Here is a 17,016-nt window from a genome sequence, read left to right as displayed (position 1 = left end):
TTAATAGAGCTGTCTGACTCTTGTCAACACACCAGCTGAATCAGATCCAACAGCAAAAGAATTCTTGTCACAGGCTTCTCCCTGCTTTTATATATTCAGCCCTTATGGCTCCCTCTACCTGAGGCACTAGGCGAACTGCGCCTTCTGCCAGCCAATCAGGTAGGACTTCCTTATATGGAGTGTGGTGTTGACTCTTTCTGGCTTCTGCCAAGGCCTGTCTCACTGGGCCTTACAAAAAAACCACACACCAACCCTTCAGGGTGGGCAAATCCGTCACACAGGTGCTGATCAATAGGCTTGCTGTAAAAGTATACTTTAATAATCCATGTGTTTTAAGCCTCTTTTGTAATAAACGCAAAGCAAATGTCACAATGTCTGCAGGATGTTTTTGGTTGTTTCTTCATTCCATTAAAAACATCACTAAACACATTACCATAACATCTGGAATGTAAATAAAATATTTTCCTACCTTAGGAGCTCTGGCATGTTTCCCACATCTGGCATCTCTGACGATACTGAGATCTAACAGCTCAGTCTCCTGCAACTGAATGAAGAAAAAAATAGATCTTAACTTCATTGGAAGAGATGTAGTCAAAACACTTACTGGGCAATTGCTAATATCAAGCAGGATTATCAATCAAGACATTAGCTAATCAAATAACCTATTCTCATAAATACGATTTAAAACAACATACTCTAACCTTTGATTTGGTCCATTATTCTGATGTCTCGCTGTCTGGCTTAAAGTTCTCGGAAATCAAAGAAAAGGACACTGACTCAGCATATAATGTAACTGACATTTTCCAGCCAGCAAAATTACCCAGGAGATTGGCAGGGTCTACCTTTCCAAAGTATTGACAATCAATGATATCGCTCATTTACTAGCCTACAAAAGGCTTGGATTCTGTATGAATGATGACACTTTTTTTGTTCGCTAAGTACACATAAGGACAGTGCTGGACATTGAGATGTGATAGAACAGTGATGGCGAACCTATGGCACGGGTGCCAGAGGTGGCACTCAGAACCCGCTCTGTGGGCACGTGCAGAGTGCCCCCCCCCCACACACATCTAGGCTGGCCTGGGTCGCTGGGCTCGATTATTAGCATTAAACCTAAGACCTAGTTTTGGGGAAGTAGTGTACGTAACCCTGTTAAGTGCTGTTAAACTAAAGCGCGATCCTTTACCTGGGAGTAAGCTCGGTTGATGGCAATGGGGCTTGCTTCTGAGTAAACCCTCCTAGGGTCGTGATTCACCCGCTGGAAGAGTTGCACGGTTGTTTCAAAGCAAAGCCATCTACTACCACCAAGCTTACTCCCGAGTAACGCACGCCTTGCAGCCAAGTGCTTTTTCTAAACTAAAACCTCAGTATTCAGGTTAAATTGCCGTGTTGGCACTTTGCGATAAATAAGTGGGTTTTTGGGTTGCAATTTGGGCACTCTGTCTCGAAAAGGTTCGCCATCACTGTGATAGAACCAAGCACTGCATTTGCCCTCCAACCAGACACTGGGAAACAAATTCTCAATAATTATACATGTACATGATCAGTAGTAAACAAGCCAGACACTTCACGTTAGCTCTACGAGCCTTTTAACTCAATTTACTCAAAGAAGCCTCGAGCCTGTAACAATCGGAGTGTATATTTATGTCCCCTGTCATTACAATGCTGTCTGGTGGAAACAGCAACTTTGGACTCAGAATTCTTACATAAGGAAACCCCATCCTGATTAGCTATCGCTAGGCAGAGAACCCTGGGCACAATTCCCCCGGTTATCTACCAGCCCCAAGGCATACCAAGAGGTCTCACCGTCCCAAAGACTCAACACCCTCCACTTCTGCTAGAAGCTGTGCTTCCATACAGCTCGTCCCAGCAATATGAACCTAACAGAAGCTACAAAACTCATTCCCAATACAGAAGCCATCCATAATTGGAGCCTCAGCAGCTATCCTGTTCATATATCAGTTCCTTTAAATGCTGACCCTTGCTGCTTTGTAAAGAGGCTTTTAAAAAAATGTTGAAAGAAGCGTACAGATTAGGACTGAACAAAAAATTAACGGTAAATTTCAGGCTTGGGTTTTTAAAACCCAGAAATGTTTGGTAAATTCAAGTAAAGCCAATACTTATCATCTTTATTTGGGTTTTTTTTCTTGAAATTTTACACATCCAAAGCCGAAATTTATCAGCTCTCCCCACCGCAGAGAACTGAAAGCCTATTTTTTTTTTATTCAATACATTTCAGGTTCGGGTTTAAAAAACCCAGAAATTTTTGGTAAAGCCAAATGAAGCCAATATTCATCTTCTTTATTAGGCTTTTTTTTACTGGAAATGTTGTGCATTTTAAAATCCAAACCCGAAATTTACCAGCTCTCCCCACCGCAGAGAACCGAAAACCGATTTTTTCACTTGGTAAATTTCAGGTTTGGGTTTAAAAAACCCAGAAATTTTCGGTAAAGCCAAATGAAGCCAATATTCATCTTCTTTATTAGGCTTTTTTACTGGAAATGTTGTGCATTTTAAAATCCAAACCCGAAATTTACCAGCTCTCTCCACCGCAGAGAACTGAAAGCCAATTTTTTTCACTCGATAAATTTCAGGTTTGGGTTTTAAAAAACCCAGAAATTTTGGGTAAAGCCAAATGAAGCCAACACCCATCATCTTCATTCGGCTTTTAAAGGACATTTTGCATGTTTTAAAATCCGAAGCTGAAATTTATCAGTTCTCCCTACTGCAGCTTTTCGAGCCCACGTGGGCTTGAGAAACCGCAGTGGGGAGAACTTCAGCTGAACGCTGAGTCTGGCAGCACCGAGCTGAGCCTTCAGTTCTCCTCCTCCCTTGCCACGTCCCAAGTCCACAAGGAGCTAAGAAGCTCAGCCGCACTGAGCTAAGCATTCAGCTCGCTCGCTCTCCCAGATCCATGGGAAATGCTGGTGTGGGGAGGGAACATCGACTGAGTTCTGGAGTCCAGCATTCAGTTGAAGTCAGAGGTGGGATCCAGCAAGTTCTCACAGGTTCCCGAGAGTAGGTTACTAATTATTTGTGTGTGCCGAGAGGGGGTTAATAATGGGTGATTTTGCCACGTGATTTTTGCCTTAGTTACGCCCCTCCTCCACTCCTCAGCAGTGGCACGCAGAACTTGAAGCGTCTAGCAGGAAGTGCACCTGTGTGCATGGCAGCCTGCACCTGTGTGCATTCATTTCCCGCCAAAGGACCGGTGCAGTGGCTGCGTCCTTGCCACAGCCCCGCCCAGCAATGCCCCACCCCAGAATGCCCAGCCACGCCCCCATTGTGCCCCGCCGAGCCCCATTGGCGCTATGCCACTGTTTGAATCCCACCACCATGGGAACCTGTTACTAAATTTTTTGGATCCCACCACTGGTTGAAGTGCTCCCGTCACTGTTTCCCAGGTCTATGGGGATTGAAAAATGGTAGTGGGAAGAGCTTCAAGTGAATACTGGACCCCAGCGCAGCATTCAGTTGAAGCTCTGCTCCCCTCGCTGCTGTTTCCCAAGTCCACGTGGACCTGAAAGATGCCTGCAATGGGAGTTGAGCTCCAGCTGAAAAAGTTGAGTAATGGTTGCCTTTTTCAGCCCCAGGGGTCTACCTAGAAAACTGGTAACTGCCCAATACTCTTCACAGAAAAATGTTCATGGTTTGGTTGTGGTGGGTTTTCTGGGCTGTGTGGCCAGTCTGGTGGATCTTGTTCCTAACGTTTCACATGGATCTATGGCTGGCATCTTCAGACCACTAGACCATGGCCACCCAGCCCAGAAAACCCACCACAACCAGTTGAATCCGTCCGTGAAAGCCTTCGACAGCTTATGGTTTCATTTTTGCTGAGGCACGTCTGGCCTGCATCACTTCAGACAGTGATTTACTTCAGACAGTAAATGTGCCCTGTATACCCAATACAGACTGCAGACTGGAGCTGCTTCTTTGTACCACCAAAGTTTCCTCCAATTAAACTAGCACATCAGGGTAAAGTGATTCTTGTGGTTCCACCTAGAATGATTCTTATTCTATGGAATGGAAGACTATACCATCACTCGTTGCAGTCAAAAGTGGTACAGTCCTAGCATCACCTCAGGGAACACGAGGGCCTAAATCATGACAAGAATATGAGAGACAGAGAGAGGGGTAGAGGGCCTGCCCACGAACATGCCACAAGGCCTGCATAAGGCAACAGCAAGTTGCCACCTTAGAAAGCCTAAAACATGCATTTGAGAAAGGCATACAGCTCTTTCATCAGTGCTACAAAGAAAGGAATGGCCAAGGATTAATGTAGACATGCATTCCTGGGCACACACGCTTATAAATCAATGTTCTTCTTAACCAATTTGAGCACAGCTTCACAACAATAGGGCAAGCCACTTTAATGAGACTTGGCACTGACTACAGTGTCTCTCTTGTGTATCTGATTTGTATTTAGGGTAAATAAAGCTATACTAATTATCTATATTAGCATAAAAAGATGCTCAGATCCACAAACATTGCCAATGCCAAAACTGTTATACCGCAGCACATTAGATTTAAACACCTTTCAGATCTTTAGAGAATGGCCATATTAATGAGGAACGCATTTATCTGCATTAAGAGCAGCTTATATTTCTCCTTGCCTGAATCCCTGTATGGTCTGTGACTGGCCCAAGGTTAACGAGCAACCTTCAATTCTCCAATGCCAACACTGTAACCACACTGGCTCTTGTCATCAGCTCCCAGACCTGCCCAGTCAGCAGATGAGTCCATCACAAGGCCCCAAGAGGCTACAGGCACCATTGGAGTCAAACTTGCTCCTAGCTTGTCTGGCCTAGTACAAGTCCTGCCCCTGCCCCTGCCCCGCCCTCCATTGCCCAAGTCCACCAAACAATGTAATAGGTGGATAATACCGTTTGGAGCAGTAGGAACTGGAAAAGTTGTTTCTCTCTTTCTTGTACTCCTTCCAGCAAACATTCCATTCTAGGGCATTCTCTGTTGGTTCCTGGTTTTAACTGTTCCATTTGTAGCTGGCCAGGGAACAGACCAGATTAATTTGGGGGTCAAACAAAAACAGGGAGTAGGGTACAGCGTGAGAGTCATTAACCTAAAAAACAGCCCGTTGTACCTGGTCACCAAATATCAAACCACACAAGTGATGGTTTTAATAGCGCATAAAGGTTCAAGTGCAGTAAGGTGAAAAAGTCAAAATACCGGAACCTATAAACGCTAGTAAAATATTCATCCAAATACTCAATGTATAAATAGGATGCAAAATTCCAATGAAAAACATACAGGTTAACATACAATCACAAAGATGAACCAGGAGAGTAGTGGGGAGAATAGCCAATATTGTGTGCTCCAAGTTCTGGATGTGTTTCCTGCAAATCAAAGGTAACAGTCTTAGATGAGCATTTGTCAGTCTGGCATCCTTGGCTGGCATCCTGATCTGTTGTGCCTCATACAGTACTCCTGGTGAGTTCAATAAGAATATGCTGCACAGATCAATCAAGTGTGTTGCAGAATGCTACCCAAAGTATGCAGTGTTTTCGTTCACCCTTCATCAGTGATCACACTGATTCTGCTAAATTACACCAGGGTTCTGTTGATAAGTAAATCACCTAAACTATCGACAGAGTGAGCCCTGTGCCACGAGGCAGGGCCTTTTATTAGCCTTGCCAGGCCCACTCTGATGATGTGCTCTTGCGGATCGCAAGAACACATTGTTCAATCGGGGCCCAGCTCCTGCGCACGTGGAGCCAGGGCACAAAGTCTCTTGCTGTGCGCATGTGAACATGCCAGCCCCAAAGCCTTTGTGAAATTGGAAACTCTGAAGCTTAATGCTCCAGAAGAATACCCCTTAGTTGGGCAGACGGCCTTCGCTGGGGCCCCCTCTGCCTCCCGCAATGGCGGCCGCGTTCGAGGCGAGGCCGCTCTTTCATCAAAAATAGCTGAACCTACCTATAATACTTTCTTAAAGGTAAGTGTACCTGTGTATATGCTATCACAAGCTGTTAAACATTATCCATTTTCTTTTTTTGTTAACAGGTGTACTACGGAACATTCTAACATCCCTTCCACTAGCATTACAAGAAGCAAGATAAATCTTGTTCTGAATTCAGCCCCCAATGAGAGCATAAATCTAATCTATGAATCCATAGTGCTTCCTGTCTCAATAAATGTTGCTTAATGCCCATTCTTGTGGTTTAGGACAATATCTGTATAACTCGCAGAATCTGAAGTACTTGTTACTATGTTTTTGCTCCAGGGAATGCTGCACCACAGGTACTTCTACACATGCATTACGGATCCTTGATGCGTGTTCCAACATACGTGTTCATAATGTCCCGCAGGCCATCCCCACATAGTTTTTTATACCCACATTTTAAGACATATGTGCATTTTTTGGTCACGCATGTAGAGAAATTTGGTGTTTGGCAGACTAATTTGTGTAGCAGCCTCCTCAGTACTACTCCCAAGGCCACAACCTTCTAGCAGAGCCAGCTATCTGTCATGCAACATTCAGCAGCTGCATTCCTAGGCTGGAACTCTCAGTAAATAAGACTTTCCCTAAGGTCTTTCGATCTTCTCATAAGGAATCAATCAGGTGAGACATACGCTCCCGAAGGAACGTTTGATAGCAACCCATCACTGCAGTGAAATTGGAAACTCTGAAGCTTAATGCACCAGAAGAGTACCCCTTTTCATCCCAATGTGTCTAGTTTCTTCCCCTCTTCATCCACGGGAGGTAAGTGGGACTTGGCTGTTGAAGCAGCGGTTACTCGGAGTAGACCACCTTGTAGAATGCAATGCAGAAACAACTGACAGACACAAGTCAACAGTGCAGAAGTTCTATTTATTGCTATAACTATCAAAGTGCTTCGCCAGACAACAGATGTTTTTAGGCAAACTCCTCTGTGTTCTCCATGCCAACTATATACAATACAGGTACCAATCAGGTGCACAGGTCTTATCAGTTATACACACGTTACTATCATTGCACACGACACTGATTATACACACGGCACCTGTCTAGGGGTGGACACATCTGTCATGTAAATTTTGCTCATCTACACATGTCTTTTTGACAGGTTCTGACATTGACTCTTCTAGGAGTGTAGCACTTCTGTGACTGAAAAATTAGGGGAAGGATGGTGAAATAAGAATTCAGATCCCTGTTGTTCAATCTCATATAGATTCTCCACTTTCTTTATGGAGGCCCTACTAAAGGAAGATCCGACCCAGACACTCTTGGCAATTTCTCAAATCCCCCTAATTGGAAGAAAGGTAATCGACCACATATTGGAACCATAGAGGACACCCATGATCGCAACAGAGGACCTCAAATCCAAGCTCAGCAGAACATCAGAACATCAGAACATAAGAACAAGCCAGCTGGATCAGACCAGAGTCCATCTAGTCCAGCTCTCTGCTACTCGCAGTGGCCCACCAGGTGCCTTTGGGAGCTCACATGCAGGAGGCGAAAGCAATGGCCTTCTGCGGCTGTTGCTCCCGAGCACCTGGACTGTTAAGGCATTTGCAATCTCAGATCAAAAAGGATCAAGATTGGTAGCCATAAATCGACTTCTCCTCCATAAATCTGTCCAAGCCCCTTTTAAAGCTATCCAGGTTAGTGGCCATCACCACCTCCTGTGGCAGCACATTCCAAACACCAATCACACGTTGCGTGAAGAAGTGTTTCCTTTTATTAGTCCTAATTCTTCCCCCCAGCATTTTCAATGAATGCCCCCTGGTTCTAGTATTGTGAGAAAGAGAGAAAAATTTCTCTCTGTCAACATTTTCTACCCCATGCATAATTTTATAGACTTCAATCATATTCCCCTCAGACGTCTCCTCTCCAAACTAAAGAGTCCCAAACGCTGCAGCCTCTCCTCATAAGGAAGGTGCTCCAGTCCCTCAATCATCCTCGTTGCCCTTCTCTGCATTTTTTCTATCTCTTCAATATCCTTTTTGAGATGTGGTGACCAGAACTGAACACAGGACTCCAAGTGCGGTCGCACCATGGCTTTATATAAGGGCATGACAATCTTTGCAGTTTTATTCTCAATTCCTTTCCTAATTATCCCCAGCATAGAGTTTGCCTTTTTCACAGTTGCCATGCATTGAGCTGACATTCCCATGGAACTATCAACTAAGACGTAGGAGAGTAGGTCCTCTCTCCATGGCAGTGAACAGAGAACTGAGGAAAGAATGCTCTCCCCACCTCCTTTCACATGACCAGTTGGGCAGAAAACCAGCCCATTCTCATCTCCAGAGGACAGAAGGTACTCAAAAGCTTCTAGAAGCCTCTTGTCAGATCTCCAGTGTTGGTCTGTGCCTGCATGGTTCTTGTGTGGGACAGCACTGAAGATAAGATGATGAAAACTCCAGTTAGGCGATCATCTATTATCTCAGAACTGTTTGAACTTTGAACTCTGCCTGGAGACCAATCTGGCACCAGGCAGAGAAATGTGCATCATCTCCATTTTCATTCTTTCTGGCCATTTTTTTTGAATAGCCCACTTTCTACACTTTTTAATGCCATCCATATTTTCAGTTTGCGTTTTATAATAAGAAGTTTTTACTTTTTTTTCTGCATTCAAATGCTGCCTTCACCCTCTGCCTACCTGCACTGCACTTTGGTTACACCTACCAGGCTATTTGTCTCTTAATATTGGGTTTCTTTTGTTCCATACTGAGGGGAAATGTAAACCGGTGTTCTCAGCCCTGAAAAAGTTCAATAAAAAGTTTCTTAAACTTAGGGAGGGGCAGCATACAGTTGCTTTTTAAAAACCCCGCTGTGGATGAGTATGAAAATGACAGCCCACACGGCAATGCAGGAATTGTTGGAAAGCACTCTTATAGTCCAAGAGTTACACTCACAATACTTGTTCCCACATAGCGTTTTTTTTTGTTAGCTTTAAAGAAATGCACATTCCAGTAAAGCACCTCTAGGTAGCACACAGAGCATGTGAAAAGCACCCCGCTCCTCCCACCTGTGGTCCAGGAGAGACCTGGTACCCCTCCCTGAAAAGACCTGTTCTTGATGGGGAGGGGAGTATCAGCAGAGTTTAAAGTGGAGTCACTCTGGTAAGATGAGAAGATTTAGGCTTCTTGCACTCACTGCAACCTTCTACCACACTTGGAAAGGAATACTCTCTACACAAGATATTCTTTCCACAAGAAGGCTTTTACTTCTGCAGTTGCAAGGTTACACAAGTCTATTCTATACAAGACTATAAAGCTATACAGAACTCTTCAGCAATAACAAAGTTGAACACATACAGAACTCAACTCAGTCTCTATCTCTATCAAACTGGCTCTATCTGAATTTAGCCTAGCATATACAATACATACATCCAACAGGATACTTTTCCCTGCCCAGGCAACAGCCTCTCTTTGGTCTAGAGTTACAGTTGAACTAACCAATCGTGTAAAAGGTTAACTGCTCCTTCGCCCCTAGACTGACTGTCTCCAGCCTCTGGGGTTTGCAAACTTCTGCTAACTTGAAATGACCCTTTAGTGAACTTTTACTCTCTTTTTTATATATCATGACAGGAAGGTGTGAAGGCTGTAGGTATTCGCATGGGAAAGGGTTGGTTGGGATTTTTCATACTATGGTGAGTTACCCACTGCAGGCTGTTCCCTGCCCTTGCCCGACTCTGGCACAAAAAGTTGTGACAGGATTGCTCTCACTTTCGCCAAGGAAAGCAAGAAGCATGCACAGGGCAACAGGAAGTGCTCCAGGACACGAAATCCTGCCCCATGACACCTCCTCTCTCACCAAGCTGCAAAGAGGAAGTGCTTCGGGACAAGATTTTTTGCCGTGATGTGCCTCCTCTCTCAGTTCGCTGCAAAGAGGAAGTGCGCCAGGACCAGATTTCTTGCCTGGAGGCATTTCCGGTTTCACTGTGCGCGGCTGGCTGACACATGCAGAAGAACAAGATGGTAGATAAGCCTGAACTACTTCAGACTGTGTGTGGGGGAGGGGGGAAGTCACACATTTCACAAAACCTTCCCTGTGTTAGAAATCAGCAAGTACAGAATTAACACATATGGTCCATTAGTCCAGCTGTTTGCTGCTGTTGCTTGCATACAGTGTCAGTTTTCACACATACTATTCAGTGTAGAGGAACTTCTGCAAAAATGTAACCCCTCACTTGAAGTGGGACAGTCCCTTCAAGTAACTCAGCCACTATCCTTTCTGTACCACCTAATTCAGTGGTGGCGAATCTATGGCACTCCAGATGTTCATGGACTACAATTTCCATCAGCCCCTCCCAGAATGGCCAATTGGCCATGTTGCCAGGGACTGATGGGAATTGTAGTCCATGAACATCTGGAGTGTCATAGGTTCGTCACCACGGACCTAATTAGTTTGCTTGGGGAGACCCCAGGATGCCGTATTTATTCAAAGCCAATTTTACTATTGCCTCATCAATCACACACATTTGAAGATCACAGGAAGAAAAAGAGAGTGAAAGGAAACTCATTTTTAAACAAGCCTTTAAAAAAAAGAGGTGTAGTGGTTAAGAGCAGGTGGATTCTAATCTGGAGGAACGGGTTTGATTCCCCACTCCTCCACCTCAGTGCCAGAGCCTTAACTGGTAAACTGGATGTGTTTCCACACTCCTACATTCCTCCTGGGTGACCTTTGGCTAGTCCAGGGGTTCGGGGAGCCCAGATGTTCATGACCACTCCCATCAGCTCCCTGCAAGCAGCATGACCAATTGGCCATGCTGGCAGGGGCTGATGGGAATTGTAGTTCATGAACATCTGGAGAGCCACAGTTTGCAGACCCCTGGACTAGTCACAGTTCTCTCAGAACTCCCTCAGCCCCACCTACCTCACAAGGAATCTGTTCTGGGGAGAGGAAGGGAAAGGAGCTTGTAGGCCACCTTGAGTCTCCTTACAGGAGAGAAAGGAGGGGTATAAATCCTAACTCTTCTAACGCCTTTTATTTCAGTTCTGTATTATTTTTGTTTTTGGGGCTAAGGAGGAGGAAAAAGCAGGTGTAGTAAATTGCATAAACTAAAATATCCCAGCCGTTCTAAAACAGCATCACCAAAATAATGTTCTAAATAAATAATATGCTAGGACCTAACTACACATACAGAATTAGACATCCCACTTTGAAACCTTGCCTACTGCTGCTCCAATGGCTGGCAGGGAGAAAATATATATTACCATTGGTACAATGGTGATTCATCACCTCAGGGAAAAACACAGAGGTGATACCATTCTGCTCTAGGAATCACTAGAAACTCCGTGGTAAAACCAAATATGATGTCATGCCACTCGCTGATGGCACCTATAATGCCCCTCAGGCTCCCTAGCATGAAGCCACTGATTTCCAGAACTGACCAGCATGGCCAACACTCCACCTGAGTGGGATCACACCATCACTGCTCACTGATAATGATTATCTGATTTTAATCATCTGACATGATCAGAGGGTAAAATGGAGGATTATTGATTGTAATGGATTTAAATTGTTGTGAGCCACCCTGAGCCCAGGTGTGTGTGTGTGTGTGTGTGTGTGTGTGTGTGTGTGTGTGTGTGTGTGTGTGTTGAAGGATGAAATCTAAACAACAACAACAACAACAAATACTATGCCAATACATTGCAATATCCTAGGCTTCTAGATGGGGCTCAAACTGAAATGAAAAAGCCAACCACCAGCTAAAGAACTGGCAGCTGTGATAGTAAACAAAATTTAACAACCATAGAGGGGCAAGATCACTGAGAGTGATGGCAAAGAAACGCCTGATGGCCAACTAGTCAAGTGCAACCAAGAGAAGCCTATAAATACCCAGGCATTTTGCAGCTGGATAACATCAAGCATAGTGAAGACTGTGGGAAGCAGAGAATATACCCACCGGGTCAGGAAAACTTTGAAATCTAAATTAAATGGCAAGAATGCAATCAAGGTCATCAACATCCGGGCCATACCCGTCCTCAGGTACGCCACTGGAATCATAAACTGGACACAGGCTGATTTGGATGCCTTGAATGGAAAAACTTGAAAGCTTATGACAATGCACTACGCTTTATACTTACGAAGTGATACCAATAGAGCCGTGGTGGTGAACCTTTGGCACTCTAGATGTTATGGACAACAATTCCCATCAGCTCCTGCCAGCATGGCCAATTGGCCATGTAGTCCATAACATCTGGAGTGCCAAAGGTTCGCCACCACTGCAATAGAGTATATCTGCCCCAGAGGTCCGGTGGCAGAGGGTTATTGCAAGTAAAGTGAACAATGAAGGAAGAGAAATGTGCGCTGGCTGAACATGTGAATGAAAGTCAAGAACAGACATTGATTGAAGTAAAGAACAGTGGTGATGGACATCCTGGGCGCCATTACTAAAACACTAGGGTTGCATTTGAAACGCCTTCAAATTGACAAAACCTGTCAGACTCAAAAGGCAGACCTGCTGGGACCAGCACAAATACTACACCGATACATTACAATGCCCTAGGCCTCTGAGTGAGGCTCGAATTGTAATGGAAGGCCAGCAACCATCTACAGAAGTGGCAGGCTGTGATTTCCAACAAAATTAAAAATAATAACCATGAGCTCCGCGGAGAAAGGGGTAGATACACGTATTGGCTACCAGTGGAGTATGAAGTCAGGCTCAAAGTTTTGGTTCTAGCCTTCAAAGCACTTCCTATCTACGAGACTGCCTCTCCAAATTCACCCCCAAGAGGGCACTTCACTCGATGGAGAACAACCGGTTGCTGGTTCCTGCCTCGAGAAGTATCCTGCTGTCCCCGACCAGGGCCAAATCTTTTTCAGCTCTGGCCACAGCTTAGTGGGATGCTCTGTCAAATGAGAACCAGGCACCTGCACGACTTGCCACGGTTCTGTAGAGCTATTCCACCATGCCTGTGATTGAGGACCGCAATGCTGTTTCCAACAGAGCTCCCTGTCTACCCTATTCCTTTGTCCCTTCTTCCCTTCCTGTTCCTCTTAGCTAGGCTGATTTTAGCATAAGTTGACACACCAGGAACTGACTGTATTTTAATGTTACGTAATGTTAGTCATAATTTTTCAGGACTCTCTCAGCTCCACCTACATCACAGGGCCTTTCCCCATTTACCTTCTGCCCCGTGCTACTGTAGGCAAGTAGTGCAGAGTCCCCCAGCACTCCCCACTTCAGGGGCGGCGACAACGCAGCCGCCCTGATGCTGCCGCTGTCGCACCCCGTCAGCACGCGCCATTCCCATGCTTCCAAACGGTGTGCACTGAGAGCAGCACACGGCATGGGGGGGGGGGTCGTGGCAAGTGGGGAAAGGCCCACAAAGTGCCTGTTGTGGGGAGAGAAAGAGAAAAGGAGCTTGTAAGCTGCCTTGAGGCTCCTTACAGGAGAGAAAGGTGTGGTATAAATCCAAACTACCTCTACCACTTCTTCCTCTTCCATTTCTTCCTCCTCCTCCTTCTTTCTGTGCTATACATTTGCCAGCTCTTGGGAAAAGCAATGCATGGGTGAGGTTGGGGGGGGAATGAAAACCTACAATCTTTTTGTACTATCTATCCTTGTAAGCAGTGGTGGGATTCAAATAATTTAACAACTGGTTGTTTACAAGGATCATTTTAACAACCGGTTCTGCCAAAGTGGTGCGAACCTGCTGAATCCCACCACTGCTTATAAGGTTAAAAAAACATTAAAACCAACCATTTTTGCCTACGCAACCATGTATCAGTGAAATGGGTATAGTCTATGGTGAGTTAACAGTCAACTAAAAAGTCACCTTCACGCCTTGCACCAACCTGCACCAACCAACCATGGTGTGCACACGACAACAGTAAAAACGTCTGCCAACTGCAAGTGAGCCAGACAGACAGTTTGCTTGCAAAGAGAGAAGATGCAAAGGTAGATTAATTTTCGGAGAGCCAACACAGAGCCTACAGAATAAATACTGGAGACACGTCCTGTTATATAAGAGTAGAGGTGATAAAACACTGAATTCCAAATAGCAGTGTAAAAATTAAAATAAAAACCCTCCACCATTCACCACCCCGGAGTCGACAAAAAAGTGAGCGTGGAGCTGACATTTCTACCTCCCCTGCTTCGCCAACTGCCAGCTGGCCCTTCCTGCCCACACAGTTAGCAAAAACTCACAATAATCCACATCCAGTGGAAAAGCTCTGACACAGAAGAGGCACAACTACATCCATCAAAGGGAATCCATGAGGGACACCTCTCTGTGGAGGACAAGGCTAACAACAGTGATAGAATACTTAAATTGCACGCAGGAGGTCTGAAGTTCTTTCCCTGGAAAACTGTTCCCTCCGAGGCAGCAGGGCTGGAAAACAGTGTCGCGGTCCATAAACTAGCAGAGCTGCACTCATGCAGAGAATAATGGCTTGGATAAAAACCAACACTAGGACTCGGAACAGGTGCATCATGTCCCATATATTTAACAAGATTATTGTGGAGAGGAGCACAGCTCAGGGATGCGAGGAAAACGTAGCCTGCCCGGTGGTTTGGAGATGCTTTCTGACTGGTTTTTTCCACCACTCTCCTTGGGAATCCTTAGCTCAAAGTAGCAAACCTTTGGAGCACGATCCAGAAGCCAGTGTGTGGCAATTGTAGTGGTTAAGAGCAGGTGGCACTCTAATCCTGGGAGAACCAAGGTTTTGATTCCCCACTTTTGCCCATACTTGAGTTGTGGGAGGCTTATCTGGTGAACCAGATTAGCTTGTGCACTCCAACACATGCCAGCTGGGTGACCTTGGGCTAGTCACAGTTCTTCGGAGCTCTCTCAGCCCCACCCACCTCACAGTGTGTTTGTTGTGGGGGAGGAGGGTTGAGGAAAGGAGATTGTAATCCCCTTTGAGTCTTCTTACAGGAGAGAAAGGAAGGATATAAATCCAAACTCTTCTTCTTCATCATCATCTAGGGTCCATCCACCCAGAGCTGAGAGTCTTTCACCCCTGATTCTATGTGAGATCTGAATTTAATTATATGAAGGGAGTCTGTAGCTTAGTGATTTTCAGTATGATGTAACAGCTAAGAAAGCCAATGCAACCATGGACTGCAGCAATTGGAATATAGTCCTAGATCAGACCCCTGGAGGCATTGCCTCTGACCTGGAGCCACATCCCGGTCCTCCAGGGATGACCTGGTTGACACCTACGTGCTGGGAGGCGAGGCGTCTTTGAAAGCCCGCAGAAGCGGTTGCGCGGCTGCCGGCTTCTCGCGGGGGGCCTCCGCGCCTCCTTCCCCCCTGCTGGCCTGGCCCTCCTGGCCTTTTTCTGTTTCTTATCTTGGCCCATGGAAAAATAATTGCCCTTTTGGTCAGTTCATAGGTGACAAACTTTTGCAGCCCGCAGATGTTAAGACTATAAAGTTCTCTATCAGAAGTCCCCTGCCAAAGCTTCATGCTGGCAGGGGATGATGGGAACTGTAGTCCATAACATCTGGAGGGCTGTGAGATTGACACCTATGATCTAGATCAAGATAAATAATAGTATCACTCTATTCTGTATTAGTCAGACCTCACCTGGAATACTGTGTCCAGTTCAGGGCACTGCAATTCAAGAAGGATATGGACAAGCTGGAACGTGTCCAGAGGAGGGCGACCAAAATGGTAGAAGGTCTGGAGTCCATACCCAACAAGGAGAGACTTAGGAAGCTGGGGATCTTTCGTCTGGAGAAGTGAAGGGATGACGTGACAGCCATGTTGAAGTATTTGAAGGGGTGTCACATCGAAGAGGGAGCAAGCTTGTTTTCTGCTACTCCACAGACTAGGACATGGAGCAGTGGATTCAAACTACGGGAAAAGAGATTTCCCCTAAACATTAGGAAGAACTTCCTGACGATAAGGCTGCTCAACAGAGAGTGGTGGAGTCTCCTTCTTTGGTGGTTTTTTTAAACGGAGGCTGGATGACCATCTGTCAGGAGTGATTTGATTGTGTGTTCCTGCATGGCAAGGGATTGGACTGGATGGCCCTTGTTGTCTCTTTCAACTCTATGATGAGAAGCAATGCCATGAATCCCAGCAGCAAATACTAGGACAGTCTAGATACAGCAAAACAAAATGCAGCAGCCATACCTTAAGGAGCAGAGAGAAAAGACAGAGGACAATTGGACAGGTGATAAGACAGTGTTCACCTCAGCAGGATTTTCAGCCAGCAATCCTTCTTCACAGGTATCACCTGGCTTGCTTCTTTTCAACTAAAGGTTATCCATTCAGACAGCCAAACTATCAAGGAGCTTCCTAGCCCAACTAGCCTCATGCCCTTACCTGAAAAAGTGATGCAAGAGGTGATGAAGAACATCACTCACCTTCACATGGTGACCCTCACATGGGAAATATCCTCCTCCCTTGAGGCTTGACTAGCTCCTGCTCTTCTGCCTTTTAAGCATAAGGCCAAAAGTTGTCCTTGCCCAGTTCTGGACACCACAATTCAAGAAGGTATTTTCAGTTTCGTTCACAGGCTACCCCTGGACTAGGGATTTCCAACCTATGGCCCTCCAGATGTTCATGAAGTAGGATTCCCATCAGCCCCTGCCAGCAGGACCAATTGGCAGAGTTGATGGGAATTGAAGTCCATGAACATCTGGCCACAGATTGGAGACCCATACTACTGTTTCACAAAAACAGCTATCCATTTATGGTGTTTTTGTGCTCTGGCTGGCTGTTTTAATAGCTTGCTAAATTGATTTTATTAATTGCTTTTATGATCTTTATCATGCTTTATTTTGCAAGGTACCTCAAGATGGTATCTGGAGAGGCAGCATACACATTTTTCTAAATCAAGATTCAGACAGCACTTTATTTGGATCAGTGGATCTGCCTGCAGAATGCTAGGTCAAAAAAGACTCAGAAGAATGCAAAATCAATGTGGCAAGAAAGTGAATTTCAAAGTACATTTCTGGCTTGGAAGAAACCACCATTTCAGTGAAGCTCATACTTTAGAGTAGACCCCAGTGTTAAAACAGCAATGTTTTTAGGCAGAATTAACATCAGACAAAACCTCAGTCCCTCTTCAGTTATGAGTTAGTTATGAGGTAAAGTGTTATGAGGTAAAGTTAT

General features: G+C 45.3%; 1 protein-coding gene across 2 annotated transcripts in view; it reads right to left on the bottom strand.

Moving 5' to 3' along the window:
- LOC125435056 (1-phosphatidylinositol 4,5-bisphosphate phosphodiesterase beta-1) overlaps positions 1-17,016 on the bottom strand; it is a 678,436-nt gene that overhangs the window by 523,621 nt on the left and 137,799 nt on the right. The window contains exon 2 of one of the 2 annotated variants that reach the window (XM_048501078.1): positions 470-544. The gene's annotated coding sequence lies outside the window, so the exon portion shown is untranslated. Of the gene's footprint in view, positions 1-469; positions 545-17,016 lie in introns of those variants that run through there. The other variant, XM_048501071.1, reaches the window with a different exon arrangement.

Source organism: Sphaerodactylus townsendi, linkage group LG01 (assembly GCF_021028975.2).
Source record: "Sphaerodactylus townsendi isolate TG3544 linkage group LG01, MPM_Stown_v2.3, whole genome shotgun sequence".
Lineage (NCBI taxonomy): Eukaryota > Metazoa > Chordata > Lepidosauria > Squamata > Sphaerodactylidae > Sphaerodactylus > Sphaerodactylus townsendi.
This window is presented reverse-complemented; position numbering and strand designations above follow the sequence as displayed.